This window comes from Cupressus sempervirens, chromosome 2 (genome assembly GCF_028749045.1).
Source record: "Cupressus sempervirens isolate cs-2001-9-10 chromosome 2, ASM2874904v1, whole genome shotgun sequence".
Taxonomy (NCBI): domain Eukaryota; kingdom Viridiplantae; phylum Streptophyta; class Pinopsida; order Cupressales; family Cupressaceae; genus Cupressus; species Cupressus sempervirens.
Window position 1 is genome coordinate 703,016,550 of NC_143119.1, and position 16,246 is coordinate 703,032,795.

Consider the following 16,246-nt stretch of genomic DNA (forward strand, 5'->3'; position numbering starts at 1 on the left):
TCTTATTGGCTATAGTTCTACCACCTAATGGCAAGCACGATATTTTATTAGATAAATTAATTATTAGAATTAAGAATAAGTAAAAACTTCCTCTAATTTTGACAAAGAAAATCAATAAATTTTAACTTTCTTTCCCATTGAAATTAGATTAATTATTTAATTGAATTGATTTTTACTTTCATTAAAGGAAGAAAATCAATAAAATTTTAAAGGTAAAATAAAACTAATTCTTATAAATATGTAATGAATTTTCAAGCATGTATACACTTATATATTTTAACTTGACATTAAATTAAAATTTTGTTAATTATTTTAATATTATAAATTTTAAGTTTCTCTAAAGTTAATTAAGTTAGATTTAGAAAGAATTAAAATTAAAATCAATATAATCATTAAAAATAAGAAAAATACAAACACAAAATACATATTTATATATTTTCAACTATAAAATTATAAATCTCTAAATATATATGAATAATATAAGAAACTAGATATTTTAGAAATTAATTATTCTTTAGATTTGACTTATCTTCTATGCATTTTAAAAATGCACTATATAAAAAAATGTAATACTAACAAGATAATACATGTCTTGGAATTATAGATCCTTCATAACATTATGTTGTTGCTATAGAAATTGCAAAGTTTTGAAATGATTTTTGAGGGAAAAAACTGACCAAAGCCAAACATGATTTTTGAGGTGGAAAATCGATCAAAACCAAACACAAATTTTGAGGTGAAAATTTGTTTAAAATTAACAGAACATGGATCAAAGAAGATGAAATAAATATTTTTAAAATGATTTTTTATTAAAATCCAATAGATAAATTTTGAGGGAAAAAAGTATTAGAACTCTTAAGGAGAAAAAGTTTATAAAATACCCCAATATAAAAGAAAATTAATATGAAAAAAATTGTTAAGCCCATAAAACCACAACTTGAAATAATTTTAAAGGAGAAAAATGTTAAAATTCACAATTTTTTAAAGAAAAATATTATAACCTTATATAAAAAAATTGAAGAGAAATTATGAAATTTTGCTAGGTAATTTTTGAGGAAAAAATTAATTAAATCTGCCATGAAGAGAAAAGTTATGTAAATAAAGATGTTTAAAAATAGATTTACATTAAGATAACTAAAAACGAAGCCTAAACGATGATTAAGTAAGGCTATAGAAGAATGAGCTAAATCTAGCAAGAACCTATGATACTAAAAAGTAATCAAATAATGGTATCCCTTACTACAAACTTCTAGGAGAAGAAGATATGTGATGTCCACATTCAAAGTTACAACTAAAGCAAAGAAGAATAGCATAAGTTCAATTTTTACTACCGGTGAAGAAGTCTCTCCTTTTTTTGTCATCACTTCCTCATTTCTTGTTATTAGACTTTTCACAATTACGAAATTGCCGATGAAAATGATTGGCATGAGGGTTGTGGTGCTCTATGAACTATGATCAAAATGTCAATTTGATATTTGGCAATTTTTGTACAATTTGAAATTTGATTAATGGATTGTCAATAGTTTTTCTCCTACTCACACAAAAATGTTAGCAAAAATTGAGGATTAGCCCTTACAGGTTGTTTGCAATGTATCTTTCATGTGAACTAATGGTAGGAATTACAATGGTCACCTACAATGTACAAGACTTAAAGAGTTGAGAATTTAAAATCTCTACAATAATGAATGTGTTGCAAGTCATACAACCAACTTGCAAATAGCTACTTCATTATCCATCCATGAAAATAAAATTCAGTGGGATATTAAAGCAATGTTTTCTTTTTCCTCTAAAATTGTAAATTTTCAAATTAGCCATAGCCATTAAATTTGAAACTCTTCATCTTGGTGCACCTAATTATTATGATGGTGAAGGAAACAAATTCAATATGTGGGATGCTTATACCATTCAAGCATTTGAAATCAAAGATTTGAATTTTAAGATACCTAATTTTTTAAAAAATTCTTAAGCTTTGCATCATATATTTCTTCATATGTGGTTTCCCTTCATGTTGTATAACCTCTTGGAACAAGATACCATGTTTTTTTTTCTTCATATTTTCTCTATTTAGAAGATAGTCCTAAACATTGAAAACTCATTTGTATGTGTGACTTCTAGCCAAGGAAATTGTTGTACTTTGTAACTATAGCAATGGAGAATCTCAACATCTTCAGGGATCTCAAATTGCATATTGGAAAACTATAGCCTGTTTAGTTATATACCCACTCGCCATCACCAACAAAAGTAGAGCCAACTAAGGCTATGTCAAGTGACAAAAAAAAGTCAAGGGTAGGGGCCATTCAACCTTGCATCTTTAGAGGACACCATAGAATTGTAGGGGTCATTGAAGAAATAGATACTTAGGACTTTTCTACATATTTTATTTTTCTTCAGTTTCAAGGTTGAATATGGAATGGTGTCTTGTAGATGGTTGGATAAGTGCTTTGGACTACACTTTTTAAAAAGGGGATGATTTCAAAGGGTGTATGGGCTCCATGCTTCTTATTCAAATGCTCGTCTTTTCCAACACCAAATTTCTATAAATGCTAGTAGTAACTTATAAAACAATCAAACATAGTAGCTAAAGTTTGTTGTTCAATTAAGGATGTCAAAAAATGAGCTTTAAGTGTCTTTGGAGTCAAAAGAAAAGTTCAATTCCTTTTTGTTTCAATTTGATATGATTTTTCAATAAATAATTATTCTCTATATATTTAGTTTGACAAATTATAATATTATAATAAAAACACAAACTCTGTTATTTTTACTATTATAAGTCATATATAGTAGGCAAAAGAAATGCAACATATTAGGAACTTTATAAATTCAAAGTGTACATACATGATTAGTATTTAAATTATTTTTGTGGTATTGTAAGTGGTGTGGAAATGGTTTAATTATTTAACTATGTTTGGTTCACTCACTGTAAAAGTGTACAAATGATAAGTAATGTGAGAGACATAGATTATAATGATAAGATCACTAATTTTCTTGTAGGTGGATCAAATATGTGCCACACATGCATCAAATATGTGCCTAGATCAATAGACATGCATGATCATGACACGAGTTACTCTAAATTAGTGTACATATACGCATGACAATCAAGTAAATACGCCAAATACATGGAGACATGCACATAGAAGTAGGATGATGCAATAAGAATAGGATTATGCTAGAGTAGCTTCAATAAATGGGCGTATTTTTTCAGAAGATTAATACATGCAATTTTCCATCTTATATACATTAAGAAACTTCTTCAAAATTAATATTTTAAAATATATTTGTGAAAGGCAAAAAATTAAAATCTCCTAAGTCCTCTTTTGACACAACCTTTCGTTCTCATAAGATAAAGACAAAAAGGAAATCATAGCTGGGCTAGTTTATTTTGGCCTACAAATGGAGTTTGTTGTATATTTCTTAGCTTGCAATATTTTGTTTTGGTAGGCAGTGCATTTTGGTATCCTCCTTGTGTCAACTAGCTTTTATCTTTCTGCAAGTGTTTCTCTTTTTGTTGCTTTGTCTAGGTAGAGCTTCAATTCTTATTTTCTCCTGATCATATTGTAATGAGTTTAAGGGTCTCTTCAAAACTTTCTTTTACTTAATTAAAACTATTTTAAAAAAAATAATATAACATGGAGATGCTAGTGTCACTATATTATTAAATTAGTTTTCATTTAATTAGTTTTTATATCTTTTTTGAATTAGTTTTCATTTAGTTTGTTTCTTTATCCAACAAAATGAGAAGAGAGCGTAAATAGCAAAACATATTCTCATAGTCATGCACTACATTTTGCAAATCAATGATGAAGAAATACCTGTTTATTTAATGAAAAACAAAGTAGCAATTAAATCAGTTGTGCAAGCTTATTGGTACCAATAATGTACTATTATTGGGGCATTTGTGCAAAAGTTGCCATGATTATTGGATTATTGTGTAAATATTTTGGTTGTCTAAGTGAAGAGTCAATGACACAAAAATGTTCATGTTTCAGGTGACACTTTGAAATGGCCATTTCACCCTTCAACACTTAATCCATTAACCCAGGAGAATAATGATTTTTAATTTGAGTTGTCTACTAACATACAAAGACAACAATTTTGTTTCTTAAAAATATGGATTATAGTTTAGGCTCTGCAATTGCATAAAGTTAGCTATAATAACTATTGATACACTTCCCTTACTAAAATTTAAATCAAAATAGAATTTTTAAATCATTGTTGTTTTGTGTCAAGATACATTTTGCATTGAGTATGAGCAACTATATCAACAAGAATATTTTTAAACATATCTTTTCTATTGACACACTCATCACATCCTCTTTTGGTGTACGAGCTAATATTCTCAACATCATCAAGATTGTGACCACACTTTTTAAATATGCAAATATACCCTACACTTGACTTACTAGGCGAGCCTTGAAATCTTGCGATAAAATCTCATGTTTAAGTATAGGTTAAGCTTGAGGTTCTACACATGGATCAACATGAACCTTCATCAATTTTTCTCTTTAGGAAAGTCAACATATAAGTCAACTATAGTTCTAAAATTGAAGCTTGTCCCAAGACAAGTAATGTAATAAGAATGCAAGTTTAGAGCCAGATGAGAGAATACAAACTAAAGTAAAAGGCCTTTGCACTGACCAAAGGACCCTCTATTTGAAGATAAAATAAGCAAGTGATATACATTGCACTATTGTAGCAAAAAATGTTATGCATACCAAACTTACTTTTATAGGTGGGAACATTCAATTGTCTTTCAATTACAAAATTCATGCACAACCATATACCTTTGGATGGTTTAAAGTAGGCTTTCAAAATTATGTTACTCAATAGTGTCACTCAGTCTACACGATCAAACCTTTTCAAGGTAAAAGCTTTTGAGATGTAGTGCTTCCGGATGTGGGTATTTATATCATTTAGAAGTGACTTATTAATTTCACCATTCTAACTATTATTTTATAGTTTGTGATTTATATTTTCCACAACTAAGAAAAATATAAGTTTCTTGGAAGTTTCTATTGAGATATGCACCTCATTACGTTCTTAAACTTGGATTCTAGTAAAAAAATGTCTCTTTTCCTTTTTAAAATTTTGTCCGTTACATATTTTAATTAAAATGATTATTTTTATCTTTTATGGAGATTAATATAATTCTTTCTTTCCTTATTTTTAAAAGATCATACCACTTTTTCTATTAATTAGATAATGCTTTACTTTTGCTAAGATACACATTTTGCTTCCGAATATATTTTGTTTATAAATTATCTAGGGCTTCACAATGTTTCTTACATTTATGTACCATGCTTCCTTGCATTTATGAACACACTTCTTATGGTGACATCATGTTCATTATTATTTTCCCATAGCTCATTTAATTTTACTCATCTTCTTTTGAACAATATCCAATCCATCTTGAAGTTCAACCTGTTTTACACTACAAGTTTCACTACTATAAACCTAAGTTGGACATACATCCTCATTTGTCCTCATTAAATTTAATAAGAAAATGATACAAAGTGGAAATAGAGTCTTCAATATTATTTTCTCAAATCCTTGGATAGTGTTGATTTCTCCTATAGGGCATTTCCACCACTCTTCACTTTCATGTCAACTTGCTTCCCATTTTTCTTATTTTTGTCTATCTTGTTTTCTTCCATTTGTGAACACTTATTTTAAAATGCAACAACACCCCTAGAAGCATAATACCTCATCATGTTATCATTTTTACCATAGCTTCTTCTATTTTACTCATATTATTTTTAACAAAATCCAATCTTTCTTGAAGCTCAACGTGTTTTACATTACAATTTTCACAACTATGAACCTAAGTTGCACAAATATCCTCATTCGTCCTTATAAAATTTAATAAGTGAATCATACAAAGTAGTAATAGAGTTTGGAGATGTATTTTTTCTTCAAATTCCTTAGTCAAAGAATTGTGGCAATATTTTTACTTATAAGATGGGGCAATGTGCTAACAATTTTACATCCTTGGGGCTTTGTTAGTATCATTAGCCAAATGGTTACTCGTCCATAATTCACTCAAGTTTCTAGTTAATCTTACAGACTTCCTCTTGTGTTGGTGTGTGCAAGGAAAAGTGATTTCAAAAGAAACATGATAACAAGTTAGAACACTCAAAACCACATATTCAAAGCAACATCAAGATTGGATAAAAACTATACTAAAGCCACAAAATAAAAATAAAATACATAGTCAGTAGTCTTCTTGATACAACCATTTTTCCATATGTAAGGGGGGAAATAGGGTTCACCAACTTGTATAGGAAAATTAGGAATCTTAGACCTATTTTCCTATCACTACATTAGGAAGGAAAACAACCAACTAGGTTTAAGAGGAATCAAGTGTTGGATAGGTGTAAGGGTTTTCCTTTGTTGTATGAAATTTAGACAAAGGAATTTATGCGATTCTAAGTTAGAGTATAAGATGGATTATTCTCATGTACTAGGAGGATTGTCAACCCCCCCAGAGTTTTAATGACTACAAGTTTTAGACATATTATTGTGTTGTTAGATTAGGTGAGATGGATGTCATCCTAGGGATGACATGGCTTTTTTGGATTGAGGATTTGTACCTCAATGTGCACACTATAGAGATAAGGCTTGAGCATCTATACTAGGAGAGGTTGATTAGACATGAACAAGTAGATTGAGCAACACAGTGTGTGTTGATTGTCTAATACAATTTGGAAATCAAAGCAAGATTGTCCTCCCAATATTTAGGAGATATTGACTAAACATAGTTGGTGTTTAGTGACATTCTACTAGGTAGATTGCAAGATGAAGCTATCGAGAACATCATTGAGTTAAAGGAGGGAATAAAACTTGTCATTATCATCCTATACAAGCACCACAAGTGGCTCAAGGATGAGATCGAAAATACAATAAAGGAGTTTCTTGACATAAGCCATATTAAAGCTAGTAAGAGTCCATTTTCATCTACAATTGTGTTAATTAAGAAGAAGGATGAGATTCTTGATATGTGCATTAACTATTGAGCCCTTGATAAAAAGACAATTAAGAACATGTATCCAACACTTTATATAGATGAGTTGCATGAGGCTTGTTACTTCTTTCAGACAGACTTGCAATCTGGTTAACATCAAAGATGGATAAGAGAGGAGGATGTGGAGAAGATGGCATCCAAATGTCATTGTGGGAATTTTGAGTTCTTAATTATGCCAGTCAACCTAACCAATGCGCCAGTGACATTTCAGTCATACATAAACATGACATTTCAACATTAGTTGAAGAGTTTTGTTTTGATCTTCTTCAATGACATTTTGGTATTTAGTCAAACTAGAGGGAAGCACTTGAGACACTTGTAGGAGGTGCAAGATATTTTAGAGTCAAAATCCTTGTATGCGAAGGAGTCGAAGTACTAGTTTAGGATGACAAAGTTTCTCTATTTGGGGCATATAATTATATACAGGGAGTTAAAGTTGATCCAACAAAATTCAGGCTATTATTGATTGGCCCCCACTAAAATTATCATAAAGCTTAAGGGATTTGTTAGGTTATGTAGATTCTATGCACTTTGTGAAGAGTTTTTCAAAGTGGGAAACACCTCTCACAGAGTTGACAATGAAAGGGGTTTTCATTTGGACCGAGGCAAAAAAGTGTTGTGATAAGTTCCAGTAATTGATGAGTTCATGCCTAGTAATTGAATTACAAAATTGCATTAGTTCCTTCAAGTTACAGTGTGATGGTTTAGCAAAGGGACTTGGTGTGGTGTTGATGCAAGACAAGCACCCCATAGCATTTAGAAGTTGAGGGGGCCAAAGAGGAGTTATAAAATTTATGATAAGGAAACGTTAGCCATTATACATGTGTTGTCTAAGTTTAGGCAATACTACATGGGTAGAAATTTTTTTGTGAAAACATATTATAACAACCTAAAATATTTCCTCACTCACCAGGATCTCAACTATTACAATAGAAATGGGTCACGAAGCTCTAAGATTAGAATTTTTATATTGCCTATATGAAGGATAAGTAAAATATTATTGTTGACACCTTATCGAGGAGACCCTCTTGTGTTCTATTGGCAAGATTTTAGATGTTTGGTGAGGTTCAATTTATGTCGAGTATGCTAATAACACATAGACTATGGGTATTATTGAGGGGACAATATAAGATGATAGATATGCAGTTGTAAACAATCTCATCATTTACAAGGGGAATTTTGTTTTGGTATTAGGCAAGAGATGAAGAGATAATGTTTTTCATGTTGTACCTATGGGCGAACATCCTAGATACTTGAAGTCATATTGATAGAGCAATATAGATTTACTTGGAAAGGGATTAAGTCAATGGTCCTCAAATATGCACACAAGTGCTCTACCTACTAGCAAAATAAAGAAGAACATACTTTTCCCGCAAGTTTATTGCAACCCTTACCCATTGTAGCTAGTAAGTGAGAGTGTATCTTGATGGACTTTATTACAGGCTTACCCAAAGCCCAAGGAAGAGATTGCATCTATGTTGTGGTGTAGAGCCTCACTAAATTTGCACACTTATTTCTAATACTACTACACACAACAATATAGGTGGAAAATGTGATCTTTTGTGAGGTATTCAAAATTCATGGGTTGTCAAGAAGCATAGTCAGTGACAAGGGCAACATGTTCATGAGTCATTTTTGGCAAGAGTTATTTAGGCTCAGTGGCACCAAGCTTACTCTAAGAACACTACTATATTTGGGACTAAATACTATGGTAGGTCGTTACAATTGCAATGACCACTTGTTGCCCAAGTGACAGAACCATGAATTGGCTCTCGTCGGATGGGTATCAAACTTTTGTTTTTGCAAATTGCGATGACAAGGGCATCTGTTGCAATTGTGACAGATAAAGCTATTGTAACTTGGAAGAAGGAATGGACAAGAGTTCATGTTGGCGTCATCACAATTGTGACAACTACGGTGATCTGTTGGTACTATCCATCGTAATTGCAATGGTTTTGCAATAGCTATGTTGTGCAAGTGATGAGTAGTCGTCGTAACTGTAAGGAAACTTGGCAACAAAGAATATAACCGTTTCCACATAACCCATAACAGATCTGAAATAAACACAGAATTAAAAATCCACATGCAAGAGAATAGACAACATACCCACAAAATTGTGACACAAGATATACCCTGGGAAACCCTCATTGAGGGAAAAACCCAGCCTCCAAAAGCATCCATCACCATGTATTATTCAGCAAAAAAATACCATTGCCATACAACCATGGAAGCCTTCATGGCCATAGCCACAACCGAGCAAACTATGTGAACAAGCATGAATCCACACATCCCATGCCATGCTTTCAACCTTCACAAATGCTCCCTTGGCTAACCTGTCAAGCCTTGTCCCGCTCGACTCTTGCCTTTTGTCTTCTCCTTGTCACTCTTTTTCCCTACAACAACTACCCTTGTGGTTGCTTATATAGTAGCAAGTCCCACAAAACCACCAAGTGGTATTACATAAACCATGTGCTACCTAACTCGCTGACCCCACATTTAATATTGGGCATTTAATTCTTTTCTCCAATATTAAATAATTACATGAAATATTATCACAATGTTACAATACAACTCATCAAGAATATTCCATGGGAATCTTTACATGTTGCACGTCCATCTAGGTACAACATTACATAATAAAATAAAATAATAAAATAACAATATTATGCAATGTGTGCAACACCCATTATCTCAACAATCTCCCACTTGTTGTATACATTGCATAGGGTCAATCCGTAGCCACATAAATGAACAAGAGAACAATCCCTCCCAGCACATCCACCATCATGGATCAAAATACACCAAGTGCTTCATCCTGGTACCCGCAACAAAATCAAAGTATCCAGCATCTCAAACATGAATGATCTCTCCTCCTATTATGCCACTCCCACTCGACATACATAGAAGCCATCCAAAGAGAAAAGCCACCCAACCTGTCACATTAGAAGATCATAAAATCTTGTACCAACTAAAATTCCAAGCACAAATAACCTGATCCAAAGGTAATCACATGTATCCGTAGTTGTCAAAATATCCATAGCTGAAATAGCACCCACAGCAAGTGCCAAACCCATCCAACTATCCATACCTCAAAGGTATAACAAGTGAATCTTATATCACCGACATATCCAATCTGCAACCTGCAATCATAAGCTTCAAGAGCAATACCTGCCACATATATACCAAGAAGCTCCCACTGCAAAAGATAATGTCAAATCTATAACCAATCCACTCAACACATCTCAAAGAAGTGAATCCATGTAGTATCAAGGACATCCACAATACATAATCCAATAGCCTGCAAGAACAACTCTCATAACAAGTCTCCAATAGTCTCCCAAATTCTCCACAACCAACAAAGGAAAGAGAAAGAAATAACCATGTCATCTCTCACATGACATACATGAGCACAAACCAGTGATCACAATCTCTAACCAATCTCAAATCCAATGTAGGCAAAATTGAACATCCAGGAAGATAACCAAGACTGGAGAAACCATGCAAATCATAACCTGTATCATGTCCTTCTACACACACCTCTAGATGTAAACTGTGCAAGTATGATCTCCTCCATAAAACCCCAACAAGAAGCCTCAACAACACCCAAACCATACCATATAACTCATCATGGATGTAAGCCTCTCACAAGAAGATCAAACTCAATAAATCTATTCCTAAATCAAGGAATAACAATTCCTAATCCAAGGAATATGCCCAATATAAAACCATCTCCCAAACTCAACCAGCATAAAAACATATGCACATGGAGATAACCAATGCTAAACCATCTCTCAAATGAACCCTCCAGAACTAACTCATGTACCATAGCTCAAGATCCATATCCATGAAAGACAAACATAAATATAATGCAACTGAGAGAAAACAATGGGCTATACCTCTCAAGTAGCAAACCGCCGAGTAGACCAAGAGTGGGGAATGAGAATGCTCATCAAGATACCCAAGTCTCCAACCAAGACTCTTCTAAGAACAATCTCCTCTCAAGTCCATATCAGGTGACTGCCCCTCAGACTTCCTGCTGAAACCATCAACCGTCCCAACAAATACTTCTCTAATCCAAAAGAAATCAGCATCACCACCGTCTCTAAGTATCCATGAGCACCTGTAACCAATCAATCCATGCCAACTCCAAATGCAACATAGCAATATCATGAAGTATCCAGCTTATGATCAATGTACTCAATACCAAGAAACTAAACCAAGATCAATGTCAAAGTTCCAACCATGGCCTCAGGAACATAAACATGACAACATGATCTTACCATCTCAACTAAAAAAGAGATAACATGCTCCATATGAACACACCATAACATGTCACAACTCTAAACGCATATCAAGAGTATACCATGACATAATAATGAAACCATCCTCACACCAAGGATAACATGCCAAATAAAAGCATAAACCACACCTTTGCCAAGAACTCTATGAGTCCTCAAGATGCAACCATCTCCATACACCATGAAGAAAACCATCTCCACACACCAGGAAGAACCATCTCCACACACCATGAAGATAACCAAGAACTCCATGAGTCCTCAAGATCTAACCATCTTCATACACCATGAAGATAACAAGTGCACCATGCAAATGTCAAAGATGCTTCTGCAGCAACATGATCTAAGACAAACCTCCAACATCTGCAAACACTCAATAAATATATCAATGGCAACAACTCCCACTCAACTGTGGTACCAAGTCACCTATGGCATCATAAATCCATCCTCTCTAAACCAAGAAGATATAAACCAAATCAGGAACTAATCTTGCACTGTCACCCCATCATTGTCACAAGCTCCCACTAAACCATGTATCCAAGCTATCCATGACATCATGATGAAAAAAAAATAAATCCATCCTCTAACCATGAGAATCAACCAAGGCATTAAACCATCAAAGAACTCAAAGTGCACATCATGAGCTCCTCAAAAGAAACCAAATAACCATGATCCTCAACCAAGAAGATATACCACCATAACCAAATCAGAAAATCCAAGCTAATGAACATCAAGGATGTACCTGTATAACCAATCATGTCATGCCAAAATTCATGACACCATGATCACATCCATGAACCGAGCATCTGGCTCTCAATATGTCCAACCTGTCAGCATAAAATAGTCAACCACAATCTTCCACCATGACTGTACCTGGTAACAACATCTCATCCCTTCTACATGAAGATAAAATCATGTGACTTAGGGCATAGACAACCTAGATCCAAGCCACCAATCTGATTATGCATCAATAATGAAAGATCAATGGGCAAAGACAACCCATAACCAAGCTATAAATGCAACCTGTAAGTATAGACCGCTTACAACACTGCACAACTTGTAGACCCAACAAGTCATCATGCATATCCAAATCCAAACATTCATAACCATATCATCATGAGACTAATATGAACTGAGTATACAATGACATCAAATCTTAAATCTCCAATGCCATAAACTCACAAGTTACCATAGTCAAAATATATCTATAAACTGTTCAGATAAATTTATCAACAAATAAATCATGCCAAACCTGGACCAAATCTGAACCAATGTGTAGAGCTCTCCAAGAGCTTTCTGTTGACTACTCGAAGTCCAAAATCCGACTCCGTATGCCCAAGTTATGCCCTAATCCGTGCTCAAAATAAATAACATCTGACTTTAGGGATCTTAAAACCTGACAAAATATCAAAATCATAGAACCAAACCTACACTATCTTGTAGTGCTCTGAATTAGCTTTCCAACGCCTATAAGAACTCTGAAATCTGATATTCTGAGAGAAAGTTATGGCCATTTTACTAAGACAGTCTTTTTACCATTTTCAGTATGATTTTTCATTTTTAATTTTTCAGTGACAAAAATTCCGACGGGATTAAATTTGACGGCCATCACGGGCTGAAACTAAAAAAACTCTTTCATTTCCTCTGAACATGGCCAAACTAGGGCATATTGTATATCAAAATTTATGGAAATGTTGACCCGAATCCAATGGTGAGGTCTGTTTTTACCCAGGAGGTCATTTCTGCAAGCTACCCCCCAAAACCCTCATTTTAAATGAAACATCCGAAAAAAAAATTTTGTCTAACAATTTCACATGCCCAAATCTTTTAACATCCCATCATAATAGCAAATCCAAAACCCTCAGATCTGCAATAATTATTCATATATCTTGCCCTTTCTTTTATCCTCTCATGCATTCCCATGGATTCAATCTAGGGTTACAAATAATAAAACCATAGCTCTGATACCACTTGTAAGGAAACTTGGCAACAAAGAATATAACCGTTTCCACATAACCCATAATAGATCTGAAATAAACACAGAATTAAAAATCCACATGCAAGAGAATAGACAACATACCCACAAAATTGTGACACAAGATATACCCTGGGAAACCCTCATTGAGGGAAAAACCCAGCCTCCAAAAGCATCCATCACCATGTATTATTCAACAAAAAAATACCATTGCCATACAACCATGGAAGCCTTCATGGCCATAGCCACAACCGAGCAAACTATGTGAACAAGCATGAATCCACACATCCCATGCCATGCTTTCAACTTTCACAAATGCTCCCTTGGCTAACCTGTCAAGCCTTGTCCCGCTCGACTCTTGCCTTTTGTCTTCTCCTTGTCACTCTTTTTCCCTACAACAACTACTCTTGTGGCTGCTTATATAGTAGCAAGTCCCACAAAACCACCAAGTGGTATTACATAAACCATGTGCTACCTAACTCGCTAACCCCACATTTAATATTGGGCATTTAATTCTTTTTCCCAATATTAAATAATTACATGAAATATTATCACAATGTTACAATACAACTCATCAAGAATATTCCATGGGAATCTTTACATGTTGCACGTCCATCTAGGTACAACATTACATAATAAAATAAAATAATAAAATAAAATAATAAAATAACAATATTATGCAATGTGTGCAACACCCATTATCTCAACAGTAACATGTCATTGCAATTGCGATGGCTAGCCGAATTATTTTTAAAAATAAAAATAAAAAAATTTGTCATTTCAAATATGAGTTCGGAGGAGGCAAAGCTTGTACCTAAGTCAGTTCTCAAGAAGAAGAAAAGAAATGAAGAACGGGAGAACGACAAGAAGCGACAGTTGGAAGTTGCAAAAGTAAAAAATGCTACAAATCACAAATTAATCTTTAAGAAGGCTGAGGAATATTCAAAGGAGTACATGGAGCAGGTAATACATTGCTTGATTTGTGAGTGATGTGTCACCATTCCATCTAGTGTTAACTGTGTACCTTATTATATTTTTGGCAAGTTTTATACGAATTATGAGTCACCAAGGAGTATGTGGATCCTTTAATAAATTGTTGGGCTTTTGATTGATGTGTAATCATGCCATCTAGGGTTAAGGAATGTACCTTAGTAAGTTTTTTGGTGTACTTTGTGACAAAAATTAGGAACAAGAGGTTATTAGATTGAAGAGACAGGCAAAAATGAAAGGAGGCTTTTATGTTAAGCCAGAAGCTAAGCTATTGTTCATTATTTGTATCCGTGGGTAAGTAGCTAGTTTGTGGTATTTATATTCCTTGTATTTTCTTGGTCTTTATATAGTGATAGATTTGGTAGATTATTAGCTCTCTAGTCTATTTTTCATAAAAAAGAGCAAATATATTTTTTTCCATATTTTATTATAGTATATTCACATCTCTTCTATTTTAAATAAAGAGGAACACAAAATTATTAGTCTTCCCCAAATTCTAATATAAAATTTTAAGTATTTTTTTTGTTTATTGAGTTTCTTATTTTTCTTATTCAATATTAATGATATGCATCCAACGACAAGAACAATTTTGCAACTTTTGCATTTGTTGCAGGTTGGTCCTTTTTCAGCTTGACCTATCTGTTTTGCACTTTTTGTTTCTAAAATAGTGGTTAGTGATCACTTTTTGATGTATATATAATATTCCAGTGATATTGACTTGCTATGGAATTTTATTTCAGATCTTCAATGACGCGTTTCTAAAAGTGAACAAAACAACAATGAACATGTTGCATTGGGTTGAGTCACATGCGACCTTTGGGTATGTTCTTGGTCAGTTATAAGCATTATGTAGATCATTGTTTTCTTATTTCATAGTTTCTTGTGTCTACTGTTATTTAATTCTCTTGTTTAATTCTTTCTAGATATCCAAATTTAAAAAGCATAAGAGAGTTGATTTACAAGAGTCGTTATTGAAATGTTGATAAGAAGTGAATTCCTTTGATTGACAACTCTGTCATTGAAAAGGTACTTGTGTCCATGATGCCTTTTTGTGTTAGTTAGTATGCTTCCCTAGTGCTTATTATTTCTACCTTGTTGCTTGTGAGCATGTTATAGGTAAATATGGCATAATTTGTATTGAAGATCTTATCCACGAGATTGTTACTGTTGGCCCCAACTTCACAAAAGAGAACAACTTTTTGTGGCCAATTAAACTCAACACTCCATCTGGTGGACTGAAGAAGAAACACAACCACTACATTGAAGGCGATGATGCTGGCAATCACGAAAAGTCATACATCCATGGTGGGCCTTGTGAAACTGAAAAGCCTAGATCTAGAGTGATGCACACAAATTCATGAGGGACTGGTGCATCTAAAAGGACTTCCTAAATTGGAGTTGTCCAATATTGGATGGTTATTATAGAAGAGAAGATGCTCATATTCACTTCATGCCTAGCATGCAAGTGATGCATTTGTATATGCAATTTTATCACCTTAGAAAATAATAGGTGGTATGAAGAGCACAACCCACATGACACAAAGACTAAAGGACGTAAAATGCTCTATTTTGTGACAGAGAATGCCCTGTTTTAAAGAAAATAAATCCAAAATTTTACGCGGTGATCTCTAATTAAATGAAATATTTCTCTCTTCATAAACTCCACACAAAAGCTGACTACAATGTATGGTTTTATTTGTTTTTTCTACTACCGTAGGCTGCAGATCAAATTCCTAAATTAATTGAAAGAAACAAGAAAGTCTTAACAACTCCTACGCATGTTGTACATGGTTTATTGGACACATAAAACAATTTGATATGCATGTGAAATCATGCATTTATTCTTGGACTCGTAACTACTTATTCCGCTACAAAACTACAAGCTAGAGCATAAAACTTCTCCTTAATATATGCATGAAAAAAGACTAAAACTATTGTTAATTATGTGATTGGAAATTTGCATGG

General features: G+C 33.4%; 1 pseudogene; it reads left to right on the forward strand.

Annotated features, from left to right (window-relative positions):
* The first annotated feature begins 14,077 nt into the window (after window positions 1-14,077).
* LOC149575319 (large ribosomal subunit protein uL30y-like) lies at window positions 14,078-15,642 on the forward strand (annotated as a pseudogene).
* Window positions 15,643-16,246: the final 604 nt, after the last annotated feature.